The sequence below is a fragment of the Amblyomma maculatum genome, chromosome 1 (assembly GCF_055883805.1).
Source record: "Amblyomma maculatum isolate TAMU_Amacu chromosome 1, ASM5588380v1, whole genome shotgun sequence".
Classification (NCBI taxonomy): domain Eukaryota; kingdom Metazoa; phylum Arthropoda; class Arachnida; order Ixodida; family Ixodidae; genus Amblyomma; species Amblyomma maculatum.
This window is the reverse complement of record NC_139344.1, coordinates 423,368,565-423,378,747: the sequence shown is the minus strand read 5'-3', so window position 1 is coordinate 423,378,747 and position 10,183 is coordinate 423,368,565. Positions and strand designations below refer to the sequence as shown.

The 10,183-nt window shown below is 45.2% G+C and overlaps 1 long non-coding RNA gene across 1 annotated transcript; it reads right to left on the bottom strand.

Annotated features, from left to right (window-relative positions):
* Nucleotides 1-3,420: 3,420 nt before the first annotated feature.
* Nucleotides 3,421-4,683, bottom strand: LOC146209259 (uncharacterized). Its single transcript, XR_014703423.1, has 2 exons — nucleotides 4,034-4,683; nucleotides 3,421-3,545 (listed from the first exon to the last, which is right to left on the bottom strand). It is a non-coding gene; the product is annotated as an uncharacterized LOC146209259 (long non-coding RNA).
* Nucleotides 4,684-10,183: the final 5,500 nt, after the last annotated feature.

Below are 10,183 nucleotides of genomic sequence, written 5' to 3'. Positions count from 1 at the left end.
CTCGTGCTCGTCCTCTAGACTTAAGTATGCTAGAACTATGGCTCCGCCTGACCCCGGGGCAAGCAGTACCTTACATTAGCCGCGGTACCTCAGTCGGAGGGGCAGACACCAGATACGCTCTCACAAATAAGTTCTCACCTGCAAGGCGAAGAACAAGCTTGCTTCACTGGGCATCGCGTGCTCATAGTGGAAAATTAAAAAAAAAATACAATTACGGGTTCAACGCTGCTGAACCAAATATTGAGCGAAAGCATTAGCTGCGGGTGACCGAGCGTTCTTCTTCCCTTTTTCTTCTTCTTCAGCCCACATATAAAGCCCCGCTTTAACAAAGCCGTATGAACGTGCCTTAGTGGCCTACAGGGGTAACGTGAATGTCAGGGTCCTAGCAGGCTAATTCTGACATAACTGTCGCATATGAAACGAGCAACCCAATTTGGCAGCTCCTGCCAGCCCGTGATCACGTGGGGTGCGACGTCACAGCGTCACGTGGGTAAAACGTATACCTGCGGCCGGGTCACGCGAAGGCTTGATAGTGCGAGTAGTATTGCTTTCGCAATAAAGTAAAGGAGCACAGTACACGGAAAATTAAGTCCCTATAGTTCATATGGACATGGCATACGACATCCGCTACGCCTTTTCTATGTCCGGCCCGACCTTGAGTGCGTAATACGACAGTGCGTATACTAAGAATACGATACATTTCGTGCCAACGAAAAACTAGTGCCGACTAGGCCGCGCGGCTCTTCAGCGCCGCACAGCTTTTAAAAGAAGCTTGCTTACATTTAAGTAGGACACCTTAAATATTGAAATGCATAGGAGACCCGCCTTGAGCACCCTTCATCAAACCCGCGATTTTGCACAGGGCTGCAGAATCATTAGGACGAAAGGACCAGTCTGGGAGCTTGGAACCTAGCAAAATCATCTAACGCTTGTATATGTCTGAGAGGCATAGAATTAGCAAAACCACAAAACAAAAAAAAGGAGCTCCGGCGCAGAGCATATTCGGACCAAGGAGTTCCTGGTAGGAAACGAGTACCGAACTTCGTAGCAATGCCCGCAGCCGATCGCACTGCACGCCGTCGTCTCCATCAGGCTTGCAGACGCAAAGCGAAACCAGACGCCTACAAGGCTATGCTTTCGCACTTCTACTGCAGTGAAGTACAGTCTTTGCCAAGAGTTCAAAGCCCCGGTGATTTGCTTTTAGTCTGAACAGTGTTACGTTTCGTATACACACAATGCCAAAGCTCTGACGTTTTAACGTAGGTGAGCAGTAGTCAGATGTTATTTTAGAATTCGCTAGGTTTTACTCGAATCAAGTCTGACTGCAACCAGAGCCACCATCAGAGTCGACAAGTCTGATTGCAATCAGTTGCAATCAGGGTCGCCATCACGCTATGCGCTTTTCCGTACTGACTACAGCGCTTTTCCTGCACGGCCGCAGATGATGCAATGTTGCCTCTGAGCAGCTCTTGGTGCCGTAACAGATTCTATGCGCACTTCGACGCTCCTCACGTACACACTGCACCGTTTTCCCCGATAGCGAAGATCGGACTGCTTGCAGTGCCAGCTACTTGCCCTTCAGCAGTGTCGCCCGCAGACGAGACCTGTTGTGCGGAATTCGAGATCGAAGACGTTCGTGTGTAACATGCAACATTGCAAATTCATGTCTAATGGTCAAATGTGCTCATTCCGCCAAATTAATACTTTGCGAATCTAACATAACTTTCGCTGAAAGGACATAACGAAGGTGCGCAGAATTTGTTTTTGTTTTCAGAAGTGCGTGAAGAGTTAAAACAATGATATAGGAGCTAGCAGGTTTCATGCTGTGTTACGTTCTGAGGTTTTTAATGCACCTGTTTAGGCTTTGAAAGGCGCTGAAGCGGAGGGCTCCGGAAAAATTTCTATCACCTGGGTTTTTTCACACCGTCCACTGATGCTGCACGGAACATGGTCGTGTTTGCATTTTCCTCCTATGCAAAGTGCCGGTACTCTGCGTGATGTCATTCCACATTAAAGAACAATTGATCACTTTTGTCTAGAGCGGCTGAGTGGTGCTGAGCTTCTGCTCATAATACTTGTGCTCTAGCGCGGTCCCACAGTCATGAGAATCGCACAGACATATTCAAATTGTCCCCCCAAAAAAACTTTGTGTTAAGATTTGGCTTAATTTGCTCCGCGGTATAGCTCTCAACCGCTCTACACAAACGTGAGCAACAAGTGTAAACACCATGTTTTCTAAACAGATCTGGAGCCTTTGACTGCGGGGAATATTGTTAGCATCCTCCTCTCTCCCCCTCCCATCCCCCTTCTTCCATTTGCTCTCGCCGTGGCTAAGGTTTGCACCGAGAACGATACAGTTACCACGTCTTTCATTCCTTTCCAAAATATGAGGGTTTTCAGCGACTCTTGTGAAAATTGATACGAAATTACAATGTTAATTTTTAGAAAGCAAGCTCAATGGATTTGTAGTACGCTTTCATGCTGAGAAAATTGAGGCACACCAATAGAGGAACCCATGTACGGCTTGGAAGGCGATTGAATAATATCTCATGGATGAGTACACTAATATTTTGCTGGTACCATGTATGCCTGTTTTTGTTTTTCATTTTCACAAAATGCAGTGTCGTGTAGTATCTTTCATTGTGTAGAGATTATATCAGTCTACCTGTTCATTATTTTCAGAAAACTAGGTGTCGTGCCCTTACGAAAATGCATGTAGGGTTTCTATAGAAATTCGAAAGCGTTGTGTCAATACACGCTGTTGAAAGTGTTGATAATCGGCAACATCTTGGATGATGCAGTGTTGACCTCTTGTTGAGCGCTTATGAAATAGTGGCCCATGTGTTTCTTAAGAGCGCTTTTGGAATTCGCGCAACTGAAATTCTGTTGATTTCAGGCTCAAATGCTTCAGAAACTCTGCAAGTGACGCTTTTTGATTTTCTGCTACCTTTCCACTCCTGAACAACAGAAAATAGTACACGACCATCGGTTTGCCAGGAGCAGACACGGGGTGATTTTCATTAATGCAAAAGTAGTACGGTACATCTCCTAGCTGCGATAAGTCACCACATTCTATGTTCTGCCCGACCAATCAACAATCCTGTCTGATCAGTGCTGGTTAATGATAAGCATAGTGAGGCATAAAAGAACAAAACAGATCTTGATCTTTTAAGCCCCATTATACTTACTCACTCATTAACCTACACTAAACTGACTAAATTGTTGATTGATCGAGCAGAACATAGAATGTGTTGACTGACCGCAGCAAGGATATGTGCTGTTCTACTTTTGCATTAATGTAAACCACCTCGTGCCTGCTCCCGGCTAACCGTTGATCACGCAGCATTTTCTGTTAATCCGCAGCGGAAAGGGAACACAGAATAAAAAATGCGCGTTAATGAGAAAGAAAAAATATGCATCTTTGGTGAACCCATAACATGAGCTGGGCTGTTTATTTGCTTTATTTCAATTCATATGCAAGGTATGACGCCAGGCTATTCTTTGCGTAAAACGCTGATACGTCCGGGAACTCCTCGCATGTGATGCTGAAATAAACAATATAAATCATAATTAAGTTGCGGTATATACTAACTTAAAAATAGAGGAAAGGCATTTGTGCGCTGCTCCACGTCATAGCTCAAGAAATTTCTTGTCTAAAATGAGTTGTCACTGTCTTTCACTGCTTAGACGGCATCGACCGCCGCTTCCACAGCTCGGCAGCACTGCCACATCGTTCATTTCTCCCTGATAAACAATATATGCTGCCGTCAAAGATCCTATTGTGAATATAAATAGCAAAGTGCAAGTCACAAGCATTACTACCCAGAAAACTTGAAGCAGAATTACCAACTATAGGCACCAAAATGAGTGGAAACAAAAACAAACACTGCAAAAATGGTGGAGCTGCACAGATTCAATAATCCACAATGTGTGACAGAGGCATATTATGATCTCGATAATGTGTCCGTCTCAGCGCGAGTAGCGTATCGAAAGAGTACAGCACTGTGCCGAACAATCCGTCAAAAACGGTCACCTTGTAAAAGAAAGAAAATGTCGCCATCCCAACTGGCGTTCCATCGGCCCCAGCGTCCGCGTTAGAGACAAGCCTGGTTCTCTCTCTCTCCCTCCTTTTTTTCCGACGAGGCTGGCTTGCCTGCTAGAAATATTTACATGCTCGCTTCCCCTTGTAGCACACACTGTACAAGACTGGCACAAACACGAATAGGAAAAAGTAAAACTCTCACCAAAGTGCAGACGCTCCCTCCGCCCGTGCCGGCTTTTCGCCCAGAATCCAAAACGCCTGCGACTGTTGAACTTCTTAAACACGTCCTCCTTGCGCAGAAGCTGCCACCCAAGAGCGGATTCCTCCGAAGACTTAAATGCGTACGTTCGCGCTCAAATTTGAACAAAACGATCTTCGTGATAATCACCAGCGAAAAACCTACATACGGTGCTTCGCTCACAGTGCAAGATGCGACCACGGTGGCGGGAAAACGCCAACTGAACTGGCACATCGCCGCACTCAGCGTACCCGCGTCCGCGTGCAAAGAAAACAGGGCGCGGAAGAACAGCTTCGGTGAAAAGGGGGAGCCGCCGCCCCCGCTGCGCGAGCTATGCTGCAGCCAAGGTCATCTCCGTGAAGACAAACCACGGAGAAGGCAGAGAGCAGAGACCCAGAGGGAGCAACCCCTCCCCCCCTCCCCCTTTTTCCCCCCAGCCGACAGGAAGTAACTCTCGACCCTCCGGACATGCTGGCGCCGTTCGCGGCACGGGGGAAAGATGGGTGTGGACAGTAGCAAGGCAGTGGCCGAATGCTTCTTTGAAAAGACGAGTCGCGGATAGAAGACGCGTGTAATCCTATTTTTTTTTTCTTTTTATTTCATACGCAAATGTTTTTGCTATGCGTGTTAACTCTGTAGTATGCGTGGGATCAATCCGTCATTATTAGAACCCCTCAATGTTTAAAGTGACTTCATTTTAGCATGGTGTCCACTTTAAGAAAGGAAGGAAAAGAAAAAAATAACAGTTAAATTCTCCAAAGACATACAGGATTCCAATACAGACTGCACCTCATTTTGCGGCAAAAGCTACGGGCAAAAATACCTAGGCTTGGGCAGAATGTCAGACCCTGAAGCATATATATAGTGAACTTTGCAACTGGTTTAAAAAAGCTTTGTCCTGCCCTACATGGTAGGTTCAATCTAGGATCCTGTTTGTTAGTATGATGACTCACTGAACTTGTTTTATGATAAATATAAAATATGTCCTACCACTAAAGTTACCTTCTGCGACATACAGAAGCTGATTCATTACGGATTCTGACTGACATTCAACGATGTATTTGCATTATTAGTGGAGGCTTTGCCATCATGAAGTTTTTAGGGCATATTTTCACTGTGTTGCGAAGCTTGAGCTAAGTGTGCACCGTTAATATGTACTTTTATATAACATGAACGAGCACGCAACTGCATGCTGCTCTTATATTTCCCTTTGCAGAATGTGGCCAATAGTTGATTACAAGTGAGACCAAAAATTCATAACGAAATTGTCACATCATGTTCTTATCATTTGTGCCTAAAACTACTTAAAAACATGGGTCAGCTTGAACAGTACACGCTAATTGTTCGTGAACGTTGAAAACTGACAACAAAAAGCACATAGAAAAAATAGCACAAAAAGTCTATTGGGTAGAACACAATGAAAATTCTGTGGGCCCTGTAAAGATTGCACTCAGCTGGGGTTGAATGTCTATCGAAATTCAATAAATTCAAAAGGCGGTCAATAGTCCAACAATAGAGTTTCAAAACTCATTTTTGTAAGGGTGTATAAAGCACCTGTGAAGTTCGGTGAACTTTCGCGCCATTCGGTTTCCTGTACAGAGCCTACGAACCGAGGTAGATACTTTGAGATGTGCACCTGTCCTCGGTCACGGCGACTACCAATTTGGTGGAACCACGGATGCATGACGGAAGCGCGGTGGCAGCTCTATTGTTGCCGGCGCAGTGTGCTCCTTCCCTTAGTGCAGTGTACAGTGTTAAACGTCATATCGGGTACCAGTGGACGTTTTCTTTTGTATGTATTGTAGCAGAGGTTCGGAATGTGGTGACGACACTGCCGTTCATATGTTTGCTTGGGACCTCTTCTTTCCCAAGTGTAGTTAATATCCTTTCCCCAGTCTTTGATTGGTGAGAAAGATTGCCTTATTGCTTATTGGTTGCTGTCCCCGCCACGGAGACAGATTGCTTAAAAGTAAGCGCTCTAGGTTAAGCCAGGGCTGACTTCGTCCGACCAACGGGTCAGTCATGCTAATAGTTTTCTCTTGCTTGTGTCTTCTTGTTTTATTTAGTTGTAAATAAATCGGTAATCTTTCTGTCGTGCCATGAAGTAGCGTGATTGTTGCGAGTACGAATCTTCAAGTTATCAAAAACACCGATATCTTCAAGTGTTTCCTCACCTGGACATCTGAAGAGGAAACTCAACTGCACTTTTTTTTTTCTGCTTAGAATTTATCAGACCAGTTTTACTGCCTTTGAAATTCCCGCGTGGCAAGAGTGCATAATAGAAGGAGAACTGAGGCGAGCATATTTAACCAGCTGCGCCATTCGCATAGTCGTGGTAGCAAGTTCTCGGCATCTGCCTCCGTTTCACGGAGAAAGCACTCGTTACTCGAGCGGTCGCAGTTACAAAGTGCGACTTGTTTTTGCAAAACGCTTTGAGCTGCAACACCTCTCGGCGTCTATGACGGATGCCCATTGCATGCACTAGCTCTGTCGCGCTCCTGTGCAAAGACGACTTCTCCAAGGTCACATCTGCCCCAGGCAGCGCTCCAACCCGCGATAAAAATGTCTCCACTGATGTGGAATGCTGCCCCGTCAGTTGCGCCGCAATACAAGTGCGCCCAGAGTAGCTTGATACCTACGACATGCGTGCCTGCGCACACACCGGACTTCGCAGAGGGCTGGGTCTGCGATAAGTGACCTGGCGGCGGAATGGGTGCTGGTCGCATCTTTTGATATTTTCTTAGTTCAGCAAAACCGAACACTTGCGGGTAAGGCGCTGCAACTCGCTTCGACGGGGCGTTGCCAATGCCAAGGCAAACGTATAGGCTGGAAAACTGTCGGGGCAATCGCTTGCTTCTCTGCACCGAGCTGTCGTCCAGGGACCAAGGCCCGGATGCAGGGACACTTCAGTTGGACTCCGTAGTTTTCTGGCTCTGACCGCGGCAGGCCAACTCCGCATGAATGACCTGAATTTATAACTTGGTGTACCATTATTAAGATTTAACTGTGATGAGATCACAACAGAATACATGATTGTAAGTCATGAAAGTGGCAGGAGAATGTGCACAATTATGTTGAGAAATGAATTTTCGTTTGTAGAGCATAAAATTGCATCTGCATTTTTTTTTTCTGTGCATGCGTGCCTGAAGGATATGCCGCGACCGTCATGTGAAGCCATTCAATCCTTCTCTGGTAAATTGACGTTGGCATCGATTATTCAACAAATCTACACCAGAACTACTATGGTATACAGCCTACAGACATTCAGCAGCGGTACAGTCTTCGGTCACATATGCGCAGGAAACACTTCGCATGAAAGGGATATATGCGCGTTTTGCCTTTTTTTTCTATGACTTCACAGTGCAGCAGCTTGCCCAGCTCAGCTGTTCCTTGTGTATGGGATAATTGTTTTCGTCATACTGAGTAGCAGCGCTTGATCAGTGAATTAATAGGTCGACGGAGCGAATAGCATCAATTCGAATCTCCTCCAGTTTAATGTCGGGCTCACCTGTTCCCAACGATGTGTTTCCCTATACTTTAATATGTCCCCGAACGAATTCTTCCCCGCTGCGGTGATTCAACATTTAATTTAAATTTCGCCATCTGAGCAAACTTCCAGCATTCAGTAATGTAGAAAGATTCGCAGTCCACCGTTAGATTCAAATGCATTGTACAAAGGCGCATATTTTTTTATGGCAAGAATTTTCTCTCTTTCTTTTTCTTTCTTAGGTGAACACTTCGATATCGTTTTTCTTTCGATAGCAGAAAAATTGAACAAGAACCTCTGCACAATCATGCCAGTGCTTGATGCATTATTAATTTTGGGCCAAACGGATGGATATTGATAAAGAACAGCCAACGATTGGAGTCATGCATGTTTTTCTTATCATTGTCTTATTAAATAGTAAATACTCTTGAATGTATTAGTCAGTACCCAGCGTCGACATGTTTATATGGTTTCCCTGCGGCAGAATAAGAGATATGTATACTGCAAACTGATGGGCGGAGCGTCTATTCTGCAGAGGACCAGATGATAAATATTAGCGCACCGAGTTTAAGCTCAACACTTCCGCGAAGTTTTGCGGTGTTTTTTTTTTGTTTTGTTTTTGTTTTTTTTAGCCAGACACTGACCTGAGAGCCGTGGTATCACTGACTATGACAATGGCTTTCGGTGTTACTATGACAAGCATCGTCAGCTAGCATTCTCACTGCTGTCATTACCGCAACAGAGCACGCGCACAACAAGGCTGATTTGTAGTTAATACAGCATGCACCGGAAAAGGAAGCAATTTCTCGGGAGCACGCAATCTGCGAAAATGGCATGCAAAAAAAAAAAAAAAACGAATAGGAGTAATACGGCAACAGGGAGAGGAAACTTATACATTTCAGAATAATTCGATTTGTACATGTTTTACCTGAAATCGAGATTAAAAAAAAAATTGCTGTGGTTTAGCTTATGGTTAAACCTGGAGTTACGCGAGAGCTATCTGCATGGCTACGGTTCGACTTGAAAGTAAAGACATGACTTTTGCACGTTGTAGAGTACTCTATGAGCTTTATTTATGCGATAGGAGGCACTTTTGACCACTAAAGTGAGATGAGGCGAAAACCTCTATCGAGCGGTGGTCCGAAGCCCTCCACTACGGCACCTCTTTCTCTCTATTTTCACTCCCACCTTCGCGATGCGTACGCTACCAGCCAACATATAAAGCCCCGCTTTAATCGAGCCGTGTGAACGTGCCTGCGTGGTCTAGGGATAAATTGAATGCAAGGGTTTTGGCAGGCTGATTGTGATATCACCTACCCATATGAAAGGAGAGGCCAGAGTTGGCAGCTCCTGCCAGACGTAATGTCAGGAAGCCCTACGTCCAGTTAGTGCTCGGCCATGTAAGCTGCCAGCTACCGCCTCCCATGACTTCGTCTTTCTTCGCTCTTCGGACAGCCACAGACAGGCACCGGCCAGGAAGGACAGGAACGGCGAAATGGCTAGACCTTGGCCAATGTAGCTCTCGTTACAAAAGCAGGATTGGGCAAGTAGACACGTACCTTGTCCTATGTGAAGATATGAGTGCACCCTCCTTAAAGAAATTCTGCCTGTGTCCACATAGCGCATATATAAGGCATAAATGTTCCACTGCGTAGAGAAGTGGTGTTGCCATGCAGTGGAGAAAGACCAAATCACAAATCTGCAGTTCAGAGTACCGGACCAAAACTGAGATGGGCAAAGGCAATTAGAGGAGTTGCATGTCAAAATAATTGCCTACAGTTGGTGCAAAAGTGGACAAATGAAAGGTCACTCAGAGAGGACATGCACTGTCCAGCAGACGACCTAGCTGAACTTGTGGAGTAAAAAGATAGAGAACTGAAGTCGTTAACGAATAATTTAGGCACTTTAATTTGAAAACCTGTTTGTAAGCCTTTTAGAAAAACATACGCGAGTTGTTTCGCATGTTTCTGCTGCATGCAGTGCGTAACACATAACCAAAGAGAGAGACAGAAACACAAAATGAATTACTTCCGAATAGTAAGAACTTCGCAGGCCAGTCGAGATAAAAAATTTAGAACAGACAGAAGAAACTTACACCTCGCTTGCACTGCACAGCAAGCTGCTTGAAGCTCATTGAATGTCACCTTCAATATAGCCAATCAGTTGCCAAACTTAAACACCGGCACTTCTTTTCCACTGAATGAGTGTCAGCATTTAAAGACTTTTCTGATTGCTCCTGTACCGCATTTTACTTAACAGCATAATTTAACACCCGTAGGGTCAAATCAGTTTCTCATTTATTGCTGACAGCAAAGCGATTTCACCCTCTCCACATTTCACCATCAGAGAAAATGCCGAGAAATTGCGCAACCGCTACTGCGCCCATAGCGTACACAAAAGACACCCCGTTGTCCAG